Below are 12,576 nucleotides of genomic sequence, written 5' to 3' on the forward strand. Positions count from 1 at the left end.
AACTAACAATTTTTTTGTTATATCATTTTGAATACCCAGCCAAGCAACATTTCATTCATGTGAAACTCAACATTTGATAGTTCAAATACAAGATAAAGGGGCATGCCTTACAAATAAACTATATATAAAGAGTAAGAGGCAGTGGAGACCACCGCGTAGAAAGCATTTAATCAATATAGACCGTCGGGTTGTACATGCACCGCTATCTCTTTGAGATCACCATGAGAGTGAGATTTGTAGATTCTACCTTGAATCAGTTAACACTTTCCCTTTGTTGTACAAACTTTTTGTTCTTATGATGGTACCATACTTACTAATTATAAGAGGTACAAATAAACTATTTCTTTGTTTGTCTAGAGATATTTTTTTAAATTTCTATGCATTGAAGAGATGGCGAATCCCTTGCTACATGTACTAGGGTGATGCCCAGGTTCAGGAAAGGGTCTTTTCATGCATAAAAAGAGAGTATATCTTCTAGCTATTATCAGTTTGTATGTGCACATAGTTATTGAGTACAATGACATAATCATCCACAGTTTCGTGAAATTTGAAATCCCATGTCTTTATCATATTATTCATTTTGCACTCGGCTTTCATAAAAGATAAAGGTTTGTTTTGTTTTGTTCATACGACCTATTTCGGCTTTTGAGATTAGTTTCAGTCTCTTGGTACTTTGAAGTTTATACTGCACTTCACATAAAAATACCTGGTCATATGTTTTTTTTATTCAGCAAAGTGAACATCTATACTGACATAACGACTCTTTTTCAAAGGCATCTCACCATTGACTTTATTACTGATGGAAGGATCTCCATGCCGATTGCTGTTGGGAATCATTTGCCTCTACACCGATGACCCTCTCTTGTTGTATTATATCTTGAGCTACCATGCCGTCCTCCACTGACCGCTATTTGAACCTCAGTGCAAATTCTTCTGTAAAAATGACTCGCATAAAGTCTTTTGCACTTTGCTCTTGACTTTCTAAATGTGGATCATACTATGTGTTGTTGCTTTCTTTGAGATATATCAATGGCCATCAATTTCCTTTTATCTGTCATAGCCTTCATACCTTTCTATTCTGGAATTTATATGGTGTACTAATAAGCTATCTCGGTTTGGTCCTGATTCGGTTAGCATGTGGCATGCAACTAAACTTAATTGTACTGGACCATTATTGTTATATAAGTATCTATACCTCTTTTGGTTAAGGTCCCATCGAAACTGAGGCATTATAGATGTCTAATTTTATTTGGGTCGCTTCATGGATGGTACTTTTGGTAACCTATATCTTGATATGTTCTATTTTATGTGCAATGCTCAAGTTTCTTTGTTACCAGGTTGGATATGGCTGCATCTGGCATGGGTGGGCAAACCGCATTTTCTACCAGATTTGATATGACCGCACCCAGCAGGGGTGCGGGGGTGCGGCAAGCCGCACTTTCCATGTAGTACATAATGAGGCACCTCTCGGCCGTAAGGGCAACTCGTGCATGACCCAAGAGACGTTTTTTTCCGGATTTCATTCGATTGGGGTGGTAATGGAGTGACATCAGACCGGTTCTCTGGATGCGCCGGCCGGGCGCCCAACGTGCGGTCGCATTTCGGCCGCGTCTAGTCCACCGGAGACCATTTATACTAGATCAAGCATAACAAATAGTTCAAATTAAACATAGCAAATAGTTCCACATCTAAAATAGTCTTACAACCAAATCGAGACAAAAACAATATCAATAGTCTTACAACCCAATCGAAATTTGTTTGCATGAAAAGATATTAAACCGATAGATCTACTTTTTGCCAATGTGAGTTCACATGTGCTCAACCAAGTCATTTTGGAGATACACATGAGTATGTCAATCACGCATTTCATGATGGAATTGGATAAACTGTTGAAAGGTTGCAGGAGGTGGCTGCTCAGGCTCAACATTTTCACCCTAGAAATCAAACCCTTGGTCGTAGATGCTATCACCACGCTCATCCTCCACGATCATGTTGTGCATGATCACACAAGCAGTCATCACCTCCCAAAGCTTCTGACTGATGCATGTCAATGCAGGGTTTCAAACGATACCCCATCGAGATGGAAGCACACCAAAAGCATGATCCATGTCCTTCCTAGCACTCTCCTGCATTTTGGCAAACCTTTGTCTGTTTTCTCCTTGTGGATTGGGTATGGTCTTCACAAGAGTTGACCAGTGAGGATAGATACTATCAACTAGGTAAATGCCTTGTTATAATGGTGGTCATTGATCTCAAAGTTGACCTTTGGAGAGTGGCCTTCTGCAAGCCTTGCAAACACTGGAGAATGCTGAAGCACGTTGATATCATAGTGAGAACCAGCCATGCCGAAGAAAGAATGTCATATCCATAGATCTTGTGAGGCCACCATTTCAAGTATGATAGTGGAACCTTTCACATGTGTGACACCCCAAAAATTTGGCCTTGTTTTATTAAAATAAAATTTTGCCAGGATTTAAAACTTTGGATTTCTGAGCTCCATTTTGATTTTTTCATGACCTTCCCTGTCATAATGAGTTTTCCAAAAAGAAAACTTTTCAAAAATGATGTTGGACTTATTTTTAACCTCTCAAGAAAAAAAAACTTTCATTTTTATCAGTATAACTAATTAAATAATTAAGTTGCTTGATCTTTAAAAGGGTTTTCTAGGTTAAATGGCCATATTTGAACTACAACCATTTGATAGATTCACTTAAAATTCCCATAAAAATTTGGAGATGTCATGTGATGTTTTCAAATAACTTTTATGCAAAAGTATATTTCATTCATGAAATATTTTGAGCTCCACAGCAAATTTTGTTCTCTGGTCCAGTGAGCAATTTTACACAGCAACCTATTTAAATATTCATTTAAAACTTCTACAAAAATTAAGGGAGGTCAGTAGGAGCCTGTTATTCCACTTTGTGCAAAAATCCAGGGTTGTTCTTTGAAATTATTGAGTGAATCAACCTCATTTCCATTCTGGACCAACTTGAGGATTTGTACAGCAACCACCATTTTAGTTGCTCCTATACCCTTAATTATTTCTCCTACTTGTAGTCCCCCATGTTAAACCCTTAAGTCCAGGAGCATGCACCTTTCAGATCATTTTTGGTTCATGAAATAATGCTATTTATTTCCTGTCCAGAAATGTAGTTTTGTAAAACTTGCACTAGCAAGTTTCCCCTTTTGTCCAACTAACCTTACCACTCTCTTTTGCATCTAAAGAGACCCCCATCTGGAGTTTTTGGCCACCCCAAGACCTGCCTAAGTGCATGTGGCATTTTGCCAAACACCTGGAGAGCATGACCAGTTCTGGCATGAGTGTGGCATTGCACTGTGAACTTGCACCTCTGATCAAACCAGCATGTCCACTAGACTCCCCGTTGCTCCTAACCTCGATCTGGTAAATCCCATCCTCACCTGCGACCTGTAGCTTGCCTCGGCATTGTGTCGAACACCTGGTGTGTGTGCACTGGACGCGCCCAGAGCGCGCGTATTGCAGCCGCGCGCCCGAGCCGACACGCTGGCCCCACGACTTTGGCTCGCTCTGAAGCACCTCGCCATGCACTCCCCTTCTCACCGCAACACGCCAAGCAGCCCCGCCGCGCCCGGCAGGCCAAACACTAGCCGCCGCTGCCGCCCGACAGCCCTGCGCCGTGCAGCGCCGCCCAAGCCACCCCGGCTCGCCACCTGGCCCCTGGAGCAGTGCCCTCTCGTCCACTAGCTCTTGCCGTCATCCCCAGCCGCGCCACGTTGCCCTGCAAGCTACAGCGAGGCGGTTCGCCGGAGAGCTTATCCGGCCGCCGCGGCACCGACCTCGACGAGCTATAAGAGGAGGCCCCGAGCCACCCCGGGCACGCAGGAAGCCTTAGAGTGCTCCCCTAGTCCTCCCATGGCAGCCAATCGACTCGGGGAAGGTCTTCATCCCCATCTCCGGCAACGGCAGCCGCCACCACTGCCCCGGCCAATTCGGCACCACCAGGGCCTCCCACTCTTCGTTCTCTCCACCAAGAACCCCCTCATCCTCCCGTAAACCTTCCCCCTACTCCATTTCGATCGAGAACCACCGCCGCCCCGAAACCACTTTTTCCCGAAGCTTCCCTCCGCCGAGAAGCTCGCCGCCGACAGCTCACGCCATCCCCGCCGACCCAGCGACTACCGGGAGGACCGCCTCAACCTTGCGGATCCATCCCCACCCTCGGGGGCCCGCGAGGAGCAGCCAAACGCCGGCGACGATCGCTGGAGCCCCGCTCCGCTCGGGCAAAGGAGGGAGACGACGCGCGGTGACTGGTCAAACCTGACCAGTGGGCCAGGCAGGCCCACTGTCAGCGACACCCCGCGCTGTCCACGTGAGATTAAGTGAAGGCGTATTATCCCTAGTATGCTTTCCCCGCTCCGAAAGCGTATTCCCCTCCGAAACGTTTTCTTTTTCTGTTTTATTTAAAAACAGATTTTTGACCAAAACTTTGACTAGCTCTAACTTTTTAAATATAAGTCCAAATGAGTTGATTCTTTTTCCTACCTTCTTCAAATTTGATCTAGTTTATTTTAAGATTTATTTGAAAAAATTTCAAACAACTTTTTGGTTCTGTTTTTGAAATATGGGTTAATTCAAATATATTTTCAAATAGGATTTTGGGGAAAGAGAAGAAAACTTTCAAAAGCTTGGAGAGCACCCTGCCTTTCCACACATTAAAGGCAAGCATTCTGAACCCCGGCATAATAATTTTGGAGTGATCATTGATGCATTTATAACTCCACCGCATTTCGAAGGACTTGTTATTTCATGTGATATGATCATATGCATGGGTGCATGTTACTGATTTCCATGTTGTTGGTAATGGACACACTTGTGATGATAATCACCCTCATGAGCTTTACATGCATACCGGCAGGAACCCGGGAAAACCTCTGCCTTGGGTAGGTATGAGTTTGTCGCCGGTCTTCGTCGGGACGGTTCTGTCTGGTATGGCATGGTGAGGTGATATGAGTGGTGACTCTGTTTGATGAAATATATTTGTTATACTAATCATGCAGGGAATACTTGAACCTCCTGAGTCGACCGTAGATCGAGTCTTGTTCCAGTAACCCCCATACTTGTTTCGTACTACCACTCGTCTCTACAGCAAGTAGAGTACGGTTCAGTAAGTTGTCAACCTCTTTCTAGCACACACCGTACAGAGAGGCCATGGTGGAAGATACTGGTTGTAACTGGTAGGCAGGCCACCTGGTCCGGGAGCATGGGTGTTTCCGGTTGGGACCGAGAGGGGAGGCCACCCCTTAGAGCGCGCGATATAAATTTGATCCCATGCTACGCGAGGTTGTAGCCTCCCCACTTAGAGTTTGCTTAACAGGTGTCATGGGTGATTCCAGACACGTGTGTGATAAGCTGGTGTGTGCAAGTTAGGTGTGTTTTCAACAAAAAGACCGTAGATGGAATTAGTCCCGATGGACTAAAGAAATCCGTTACTCGTGGGTAAAGAGTACACCCTCTGCAGAGAATAAACCTATTTGAATAGCCGTGTCCATGGTTAAGGATTACAGTCTGGGATGGGTCAAGTATCGGTCTTAGTGTCGGTCTTCGGAGGTGAAACTATTAATCCAGAAATGGAATTACTACTTGTGACTGGTGATAACTATGATTATTATTATTTGACTAACCCATGATATTGTTGTTATTATCGTGTATCTCTGGGATAGTTCTACCTCCGGGATATTCACTTTGATTGTTTCTTTTAAAGCCCTTTATGAGGCGTCGCTCAGACGCCCGACTGTGGCATTTCTTTTAAGGCCCTTTATGAGGCGTCGCTCAGACGCCCGACTGTGGCATTTCTTTTAAAGCCCTTTATGAGGCGTCGCTCAGACGCCCGACTGTGGCATTTCTTTTAAGGCCCTTTATGAGGCGTCGCTCGGACGCCCGAATGTGGCATTTCTTTTAAAGCCCTTTATGTGGCGTCGCTCAGACGCCCGACTGTGGCATTTCTTTTAAAGCCCTTTATGTGGCGTCGCTCAGACGCCCGACTGTGGCATTACTTGATTATTTATTTCACAAATCCTTTTTTTTACTACTATGTTATTGCAATTTTATAAATAACTTGCTTGCACGCATCCGAGATTTATTTATCTTTTGTGACTGACGTCATGAGCATAAAATATTTTTAGCACATCATTGTTATATTATACCTGTGTTCATAATGTTTGCGAGTACATTCAAAGTACTCACTGGCTTGTCCCTGGCTATTGTCTTGGCCAGATTTTTCTTGCACGGAGAGGAGCGACGCGATGCCAGCCCTGGAACCCACTCAATGGAGATAGCAGCCTCGCGAAGATAGGAATTAACCTGGTCAGCTGTTCCCGTGGGAAATGGAGTCCCATAGACACTGATGCTTCACAACCCGCTTCCGCCATCAACCACTAGCAACCATTTGTTGTACTCACAGGCCAGAATGGTCTTGTACTACATGTTTTTTTTATTTTGCTTGGAATTTCTGTATCAAGTTGGAGCCTCATCAGCTAACAGTAATCCTGGGGCTGATGAGAACGACAGTCTTTTCTAGAAATTTATTACCCAGAAAACCCGGTCGCGACAACATGCCCCTTGTACCGCCCCTGCCAAGCAAATGGATAGTTCCACTTCCAGTGCATACAGTCTATACTACCAAGCATGCCTGAAAAGCCCCTATTGGCATTGATCGCCAACAACCTCTCAAATGGACAGTTCTCCCACTTCTAGTGCATACACATGTGTAAGATTGTGTAAACTTGTATATTGCTTGATTGATACAGCCGGATTACAATGTTTATATAGTGCATAGGATAAGCGACCTAGGCTAAACTAACTTGGAGTACAAGTCTAATACGAGTCCTACTCGTATACTCTAACATCCCCCCGCAGTGTCAACGGGAGGCTCGATGACGTTGAGACTGGAGCGAATATCTGTAAATGGCGCGGTTGCAAGCCCCTTGGTGAAGATATCAGCGAACTGTGTCGTGGTAGGAACATGAAGAACATGGACTTGTCCCAAAGCAACTTTCTCACGAACAAAGTGAATGTCGATCTCAATATGCTTGGTGCGTCGATGCTGCACTGGATTGCCTGACATATAGACTGCAGAAATATTATCACAGTAAACCACCATGGCCTGATGAAGAGGATGATGAAGTTCCTCAAGTAATTGGCGCAACCAAACTGTCTCCGCAACTGCATGTGCAACAGCCCTGTACTCTGCCTCAGCCGACGAACGAGAGACCGTAAGCTGGCGCTTCGAGGACCAAGAAATAAGATTGTTTCCAAGGTAAACACAGTATCCTGAAGTGGATCGACGAGTGTCTGGACAACCAGCCCAGTCAGCATCCGAATAAGCTGTCAATGATGCAGGTGAAGATGAATTGATGTGGAGACCGTGATCGAGAGTTCCTTTGACATAACGAAGGATTCGTTTGACATGATTATAATGAGGGACACGAGGATCATGCATAAAAAGACAGGCTTGTTGTACAGCATAGGATAGTTCAGGACGAGTAAGTGTGAGATACTGAAGAGCACCAGTTAAACTACGATAAAGTGTGGGATCAGAAAAAGTTTCACCATCAGAGGAGAGTTTAGAATTGGTATCTACAGGTGTGCGAGAGGGTTGACAATCTAACATACCGGCCTTGTTTAAAAGTTCAATAGAATACTGACGTTGAGAAAGAAAAAGACCCGTATGATCACGTGTGACAGCAATACCCAAAAAATGATGGAGAGAACCTAAATCAGTCATGGAAAATTCGTGCTGAAGAAGTGAGATAATGTGTTGAAGAAAGTCAGTAGAAGAGGCAGTAAGAACAATATCATCTACATAAAGAAGAAGATAGGCAACGTGGCTGTTAGAGTGATAAACAAAAAGAGAATAGTCTGAACGAGAAGGAGAAAAACCGATAGTTTGAAGGAAGGTAGAGAAGCGTTGAAACCATGCACGGGGAGCTTGTTTAAGGCCATAGAGGGATTTTTTAAGAAGACAAACATGATTGGGAGATGTAGAATTCTCGAAACCTAAGGGTTGTTGACAATATACAGTTTCATTAAGAGAGCCGTGAAGAAAAGCATTTTTAACGTCTAATTTATGGATTGGCCATGTTGATGAGACCGCTATGCTAAGAATGGTTCGAATAGTGCTAGGTTTTACGACAGGAGAAAACGTCTCATCATAATCTATACCGTGTTGTTGAGAGAAGCCACGACAAACCCAACGAGCTTTATACCTAGAAAGACTACCGTCAGAGTTAAATTTTTGACGAAAGACCCATTTACCGGAGACAATATTTGCATTAGGAGGACGGGGAACCAGATGCCAGGTGTTGTTGGAGAGAAGAGCATTGTATTCATCATGCATGGCAGCGGCCCAGTTAGGATCAAGAAGAGCAGATTTGTAAGTTTTAGGAATAGGAGAGAGATTAGTAGTAACATGTAAATTAAGCTTCTTAATTGGTTGAGAAAAACCTGATTTGGCACGGGTGCGCATAGCGTGGTCATTGAGAGGAGCAGGAACAGGGACGGCATTGGGTGGTAGAATTGGTGGTGACGGAGAGGGAGAGTTGTCCGGCGCAGCGGAGGGTGCGGACATGGGTGAGGCTACCGCGGCAGAAAGTGGCGTGGCGATGGTGGGAGATGGGGTGATGGGGGCGCGGCTGTGGCAGAATCTGCTGCCGCGGTAGAGGTCGGCGTGGCGACAGGTGGAGGCACTGCCGGGGCAGGATTTTCAGGTATGAGATGAGTAAAGAGAGGGAATTTAGAGGGAGAATGAGATGGTTTGGATGCAGATTTAGGTTTGGTGTCTATGGAGGTAGTAGAGAAAGGAAAAAAACGTTTCATCGAAAGTTACATGACGAGAGATATGTACGTGACCAGAAACAAGATCAAGACACCTATAGCCTTTGTGTTCATCAGAGTATCCTAAGAAAACACATGGAAGAGATCATGGGGACAGCTTATTAGTTGTTGTGGCGGAGATGTTGGGGAAGCAAAGACAACCGAAGACTCGTAGCTCATTATAGTTAGGGTGAGAAAGAAAGAGAGAGTAAAAGGGAGTGGTTTTAGGATTTACACTGGATGGGCGAATATTCAAAAGATAAGTGGCAGTACGCAGTGCTTCAGCCCAGAAATTGGGTGGCATGGATGCCTGGATAAGAAGTGTTCTAATAATATCATTGATTGTGCGAAGAGAGCGTTCAGCTTTGCCATTTTGTGGTGAGGTGTATGGACAAGAGAACCGAAGGAGAATGCCATGTGTGAGGAAAAGGTTTCGGTTTGCAATATTATTAAATTCTTTACCATTATCACATTGTAGAAAACGAATAGGAAGAAGGAAGTGAGTAGCGACATAACATTGAAAGTTAGTTAAAACAGTATGTGTGTCAGATTTATTTCTTAGAGGAAAAGTCCATATAAAATGTGTGTAATTATCTAGAATGACAAGGTAATATTTAAAACCAGAAATGCTTGAAATAGGAGAGGTCCATAGATCACAATGAAGAAGCTCAAAGGGAAACGTACTAGAAGAGCTAGAAGAACTAAAAGGTAACCGAACATGTTTTCCTTGTTGACATGAAATACACAGAGAGGAATTATGAGGTTCTTTATTACATGGAATGGAAAAATCACTAAGTATGGACGACAGTGTGGCACTATTGGGATGACCTAAACGCTGATGCCAAAGATCCACCGTAGCAAGCATGGAAGAAGGAAGCGCGGCAGTGGGAGCACCGTGGATGGAGTAGAGGTCGCCGGAGCTATCGAAGCGTGCGATCTCCATTTTGGTGTTGAAATCCTTCACAGAAAGACCAAAGGGATCAAACTCGACAGAGACATAATTATCAATGGTGAAGCGACAAACAGAAATTAAATTTTTGATAAGTGCTGGTGCAACTAAGACATCACTAAGAAGAAGTGGCTTGGTGGTAGATGGGAGTTGAGTGTGACCAACACATGAAATAGGAGTGGAGGAACCATCACCAAGCGTTATGGAAGAAAAATAGGATGGAGTGCAATTTGACAGCATATTATTGGATGAAGACATATGACTAGATGCACCAGAATCAAAGATCCAAGCAGTACCTATGTTACCTTGTGCAGCAAAATTGTTCATGGCCTGGAGAAACGTAGCTTGATCCCAGCTCGTGACGTTGGTAGAGGGCGGCGCTGGTGGTGGTGCAGGTGCGGGCGCAGGTGGTGTTGCCGCATACGTGGGGAGCTGCATCGGCTGGTAGTAGACTCCTGAATGATCCGTATGGTAGACTGGAGTTGACATGGGAGCACCATACTGTATAGGCGGGGCAGCAGCAAAAGGAGCCATAGTGGGGGCAGCATAATAGGCCTGAGCAGGTGGACGTACGCGGAGGAAACCAGGAGTGCCGGTGTGTGGGCGCATCCCCGGCTGCCATGCACCTGAATATGCGGGAGGAGCGCCGACGGGAGAGGGTGCGGACCATGGCATGGGCCACGCCTGGACCAGACCTGTCCATGGATCATGAGGAGGACGCCAGGCTGGAGAGGCCGATGTTGATGTCGAGGCACCAGTGGGAGGAGCGGGAGGCGGTGCTGCAGGTCGAGACGCCGGGGTAGGCCGCGGGGGGAAGTACATGGGGTTCTTCCCGCGGTAGTTCGGACTCGGGCGCCATCCAGGGGTGGGTGCACGAGAGGTGGTGGTGCCGCCGGGGCTGCCGCGGCAGGGTTTTGACCAGTTTGCGCTGCCGCAGCAGGAGGGTGAGGCCGTGGCGAGGCAGCGAAGACCTGGGGCCGAGATTCCTTGCGCGCAATCGCGTCGGCAGCGGACTGAAGTAGGGAGCGCACCTCGGCAAAGGAGGGATAAGGCCGTATGAGAGGTATGAAGGCAGCTTGTGTCCTGAACTCATCACCGAGCCCTTGGAGTAAGATGTTGACGAGCTGACGATCATCCATGCGATCACCCAACTCACGAAGCTCATCGGCCATCGTCTGGAGGCGCTGACAGTAGTTGCTGAGAGAAGATGCTCCCTGGACGGTGTTGCAAATCTCGGTGTTGAGGGTGTTGATGCGAGCGTCGGTGTTGTCCTGGAAGAGATGACGAAGAGCAGCCCAGAGAGCGGCTGCGGTAGAGGCCTCGCGGAAGACAAGATTGAAAATCTCGGTAGACACGCGCGTGTAGATCCATTGGATGATGGAGAGATCATCTTTGACCCAGCGAGGATCATCGAGGCGCGGAACGGAGTCGGCGGCGATGTGGGCGCGCAGATTGCAGCGGCCAAGGTGTATGTCGAAGAGGTGGCACCAATGGTAGTAATTGTGGGCTGCAAGGTCTAGGGTAATTGGGATAAGAGGGGTAACGTCTGAGATTGTATCGGCGAAAGAAATTGTAGTGGGAATTGTAGGGGCTAGGGTTAGAGAGGTAGAGGAAGCTGTTTGGGTGGGGGGTGGAGCAGCGGCCATGGCGGCGCGCCACTCGAAGTAGCCGCGCGGCGGCGGCGGCGGCGGCCGAGGTGGGACGGCCATGCCCTAGGACCGAATATCTGATACCATGTAAGATTGTGTAAACTTGTATATTGCTTGATTGATACATCCGGATTACAATGTTTATATAGTGCATAGGATAAGCGACCTAGGCTAAACTAACTTGGAGTACAAGTCTAATACGAGTCCTACTCGTATACTCTAACAACATGTCTCCTCATTCGGAATCGGTGACGAAATTGATGTGGTTTGAAGAGTGCGGCATTCTCAAAGTAATTGGCATAGAGAAGGGTGTGGCCTTTCTCCCTATTGCGGTTCAGGCCAGAGCATGGCCGGGGATTGATCCCCTGAACTAAGGCCACTTCCTACTAATGTGGTCATGGATGACCAATGCAACCACCACAAGCTCTTCATCAGCCGAGAACAAATCATCCGATGAGCAAATGAAGTTGTGAAAGAAATACTCATCCCCACTATCCATTGTACCTTGTGAGAAAAGCGTCGAACACCTTGCGATCGTGGTGGAGACGCAGCCGGAAAGAGCACGTCGAGCTCCCCTCACAGGCAGCAAATCAAGTTTGGGTCGGTGGTGGTGTCGGGCGCCCTGCGGCAATGCAGCGTCTGCCGAAACTTGTTGTGGTCGACGTGCGATGCCGGTGGCCTTAGCTTCTATCCCACCGACAACAAGGAACCACGAATGTCGGCAAAAAGCTTTCCATAACATGGGCGTGGGACGACTATGGCATGGCATGGTCGTGGTTAGGACGGCCTTGGTGGAAGGCAACGCGGCCGTGAACGGGGACGGCGGCGGCGATGGCATAGGACGGAAGGCGGAGGGAGGGCAGGGGAAGAGAAAGGGGCTTCTGTGCCACCAGCGGGCATGCCAGGTGAGGACAAGGGCACGCTCCCCGCCCGTCCGCACGCGATGCCCGAGCTCACTTGTTAATCCCCATGGCTGCCTTCTCCTTTTGCATTTCGTTTCTCTGGACTGGAAGCTGGAACGCCGTGTTCATTTGATTGTGGTGGTTGCACGCCTCTGCAGGTGGATTCATAGGATTCGCAATGGACAGGTAGCATACGCAGCAACCAGTAGTTAATTAGTCATGCTG

At 46.7% G+C, this 12,576-nt stretch overlaps 1 long non-coding RNA gene across 1 annotated transcript in view; it reads left to right on the forward strand.

Annotated features, from left to right (window-relative positions):
• Positions 1-12,488: 12,488 nt before the first annotated feature.
• Positions 12,489-12,576, forward strand: part of LOC119356051 — a 970-nt gene continuing 882 nt past the window's right edge. The window contains exon 1 of the long non-coding RNA XR_005171808.1: positions 12,489-12,537. This is a non-coding gene — a long non-coding RNA (uncharacterized LOC119356051). The remainder of the gene's footprint in view (positions 12,538-12,576) is intronic.

This window comes from Triticum dicoccoides, chromosome 2A (assembly GCF_002162155.2).
Source record: "Triticum dicoccoides isolate Atlit2015 ecotype Zavitan chromosome 2A, WEW_v2.0, whole genome shotgun sequence".
In the NCBI taxonomy this organism is placed as follows: Eukaryota; Viridiplantae; Streptophyta; class Magnoliopsida; order Poales; family Poaceae; genus Triticum; species Triticum dicoccoides.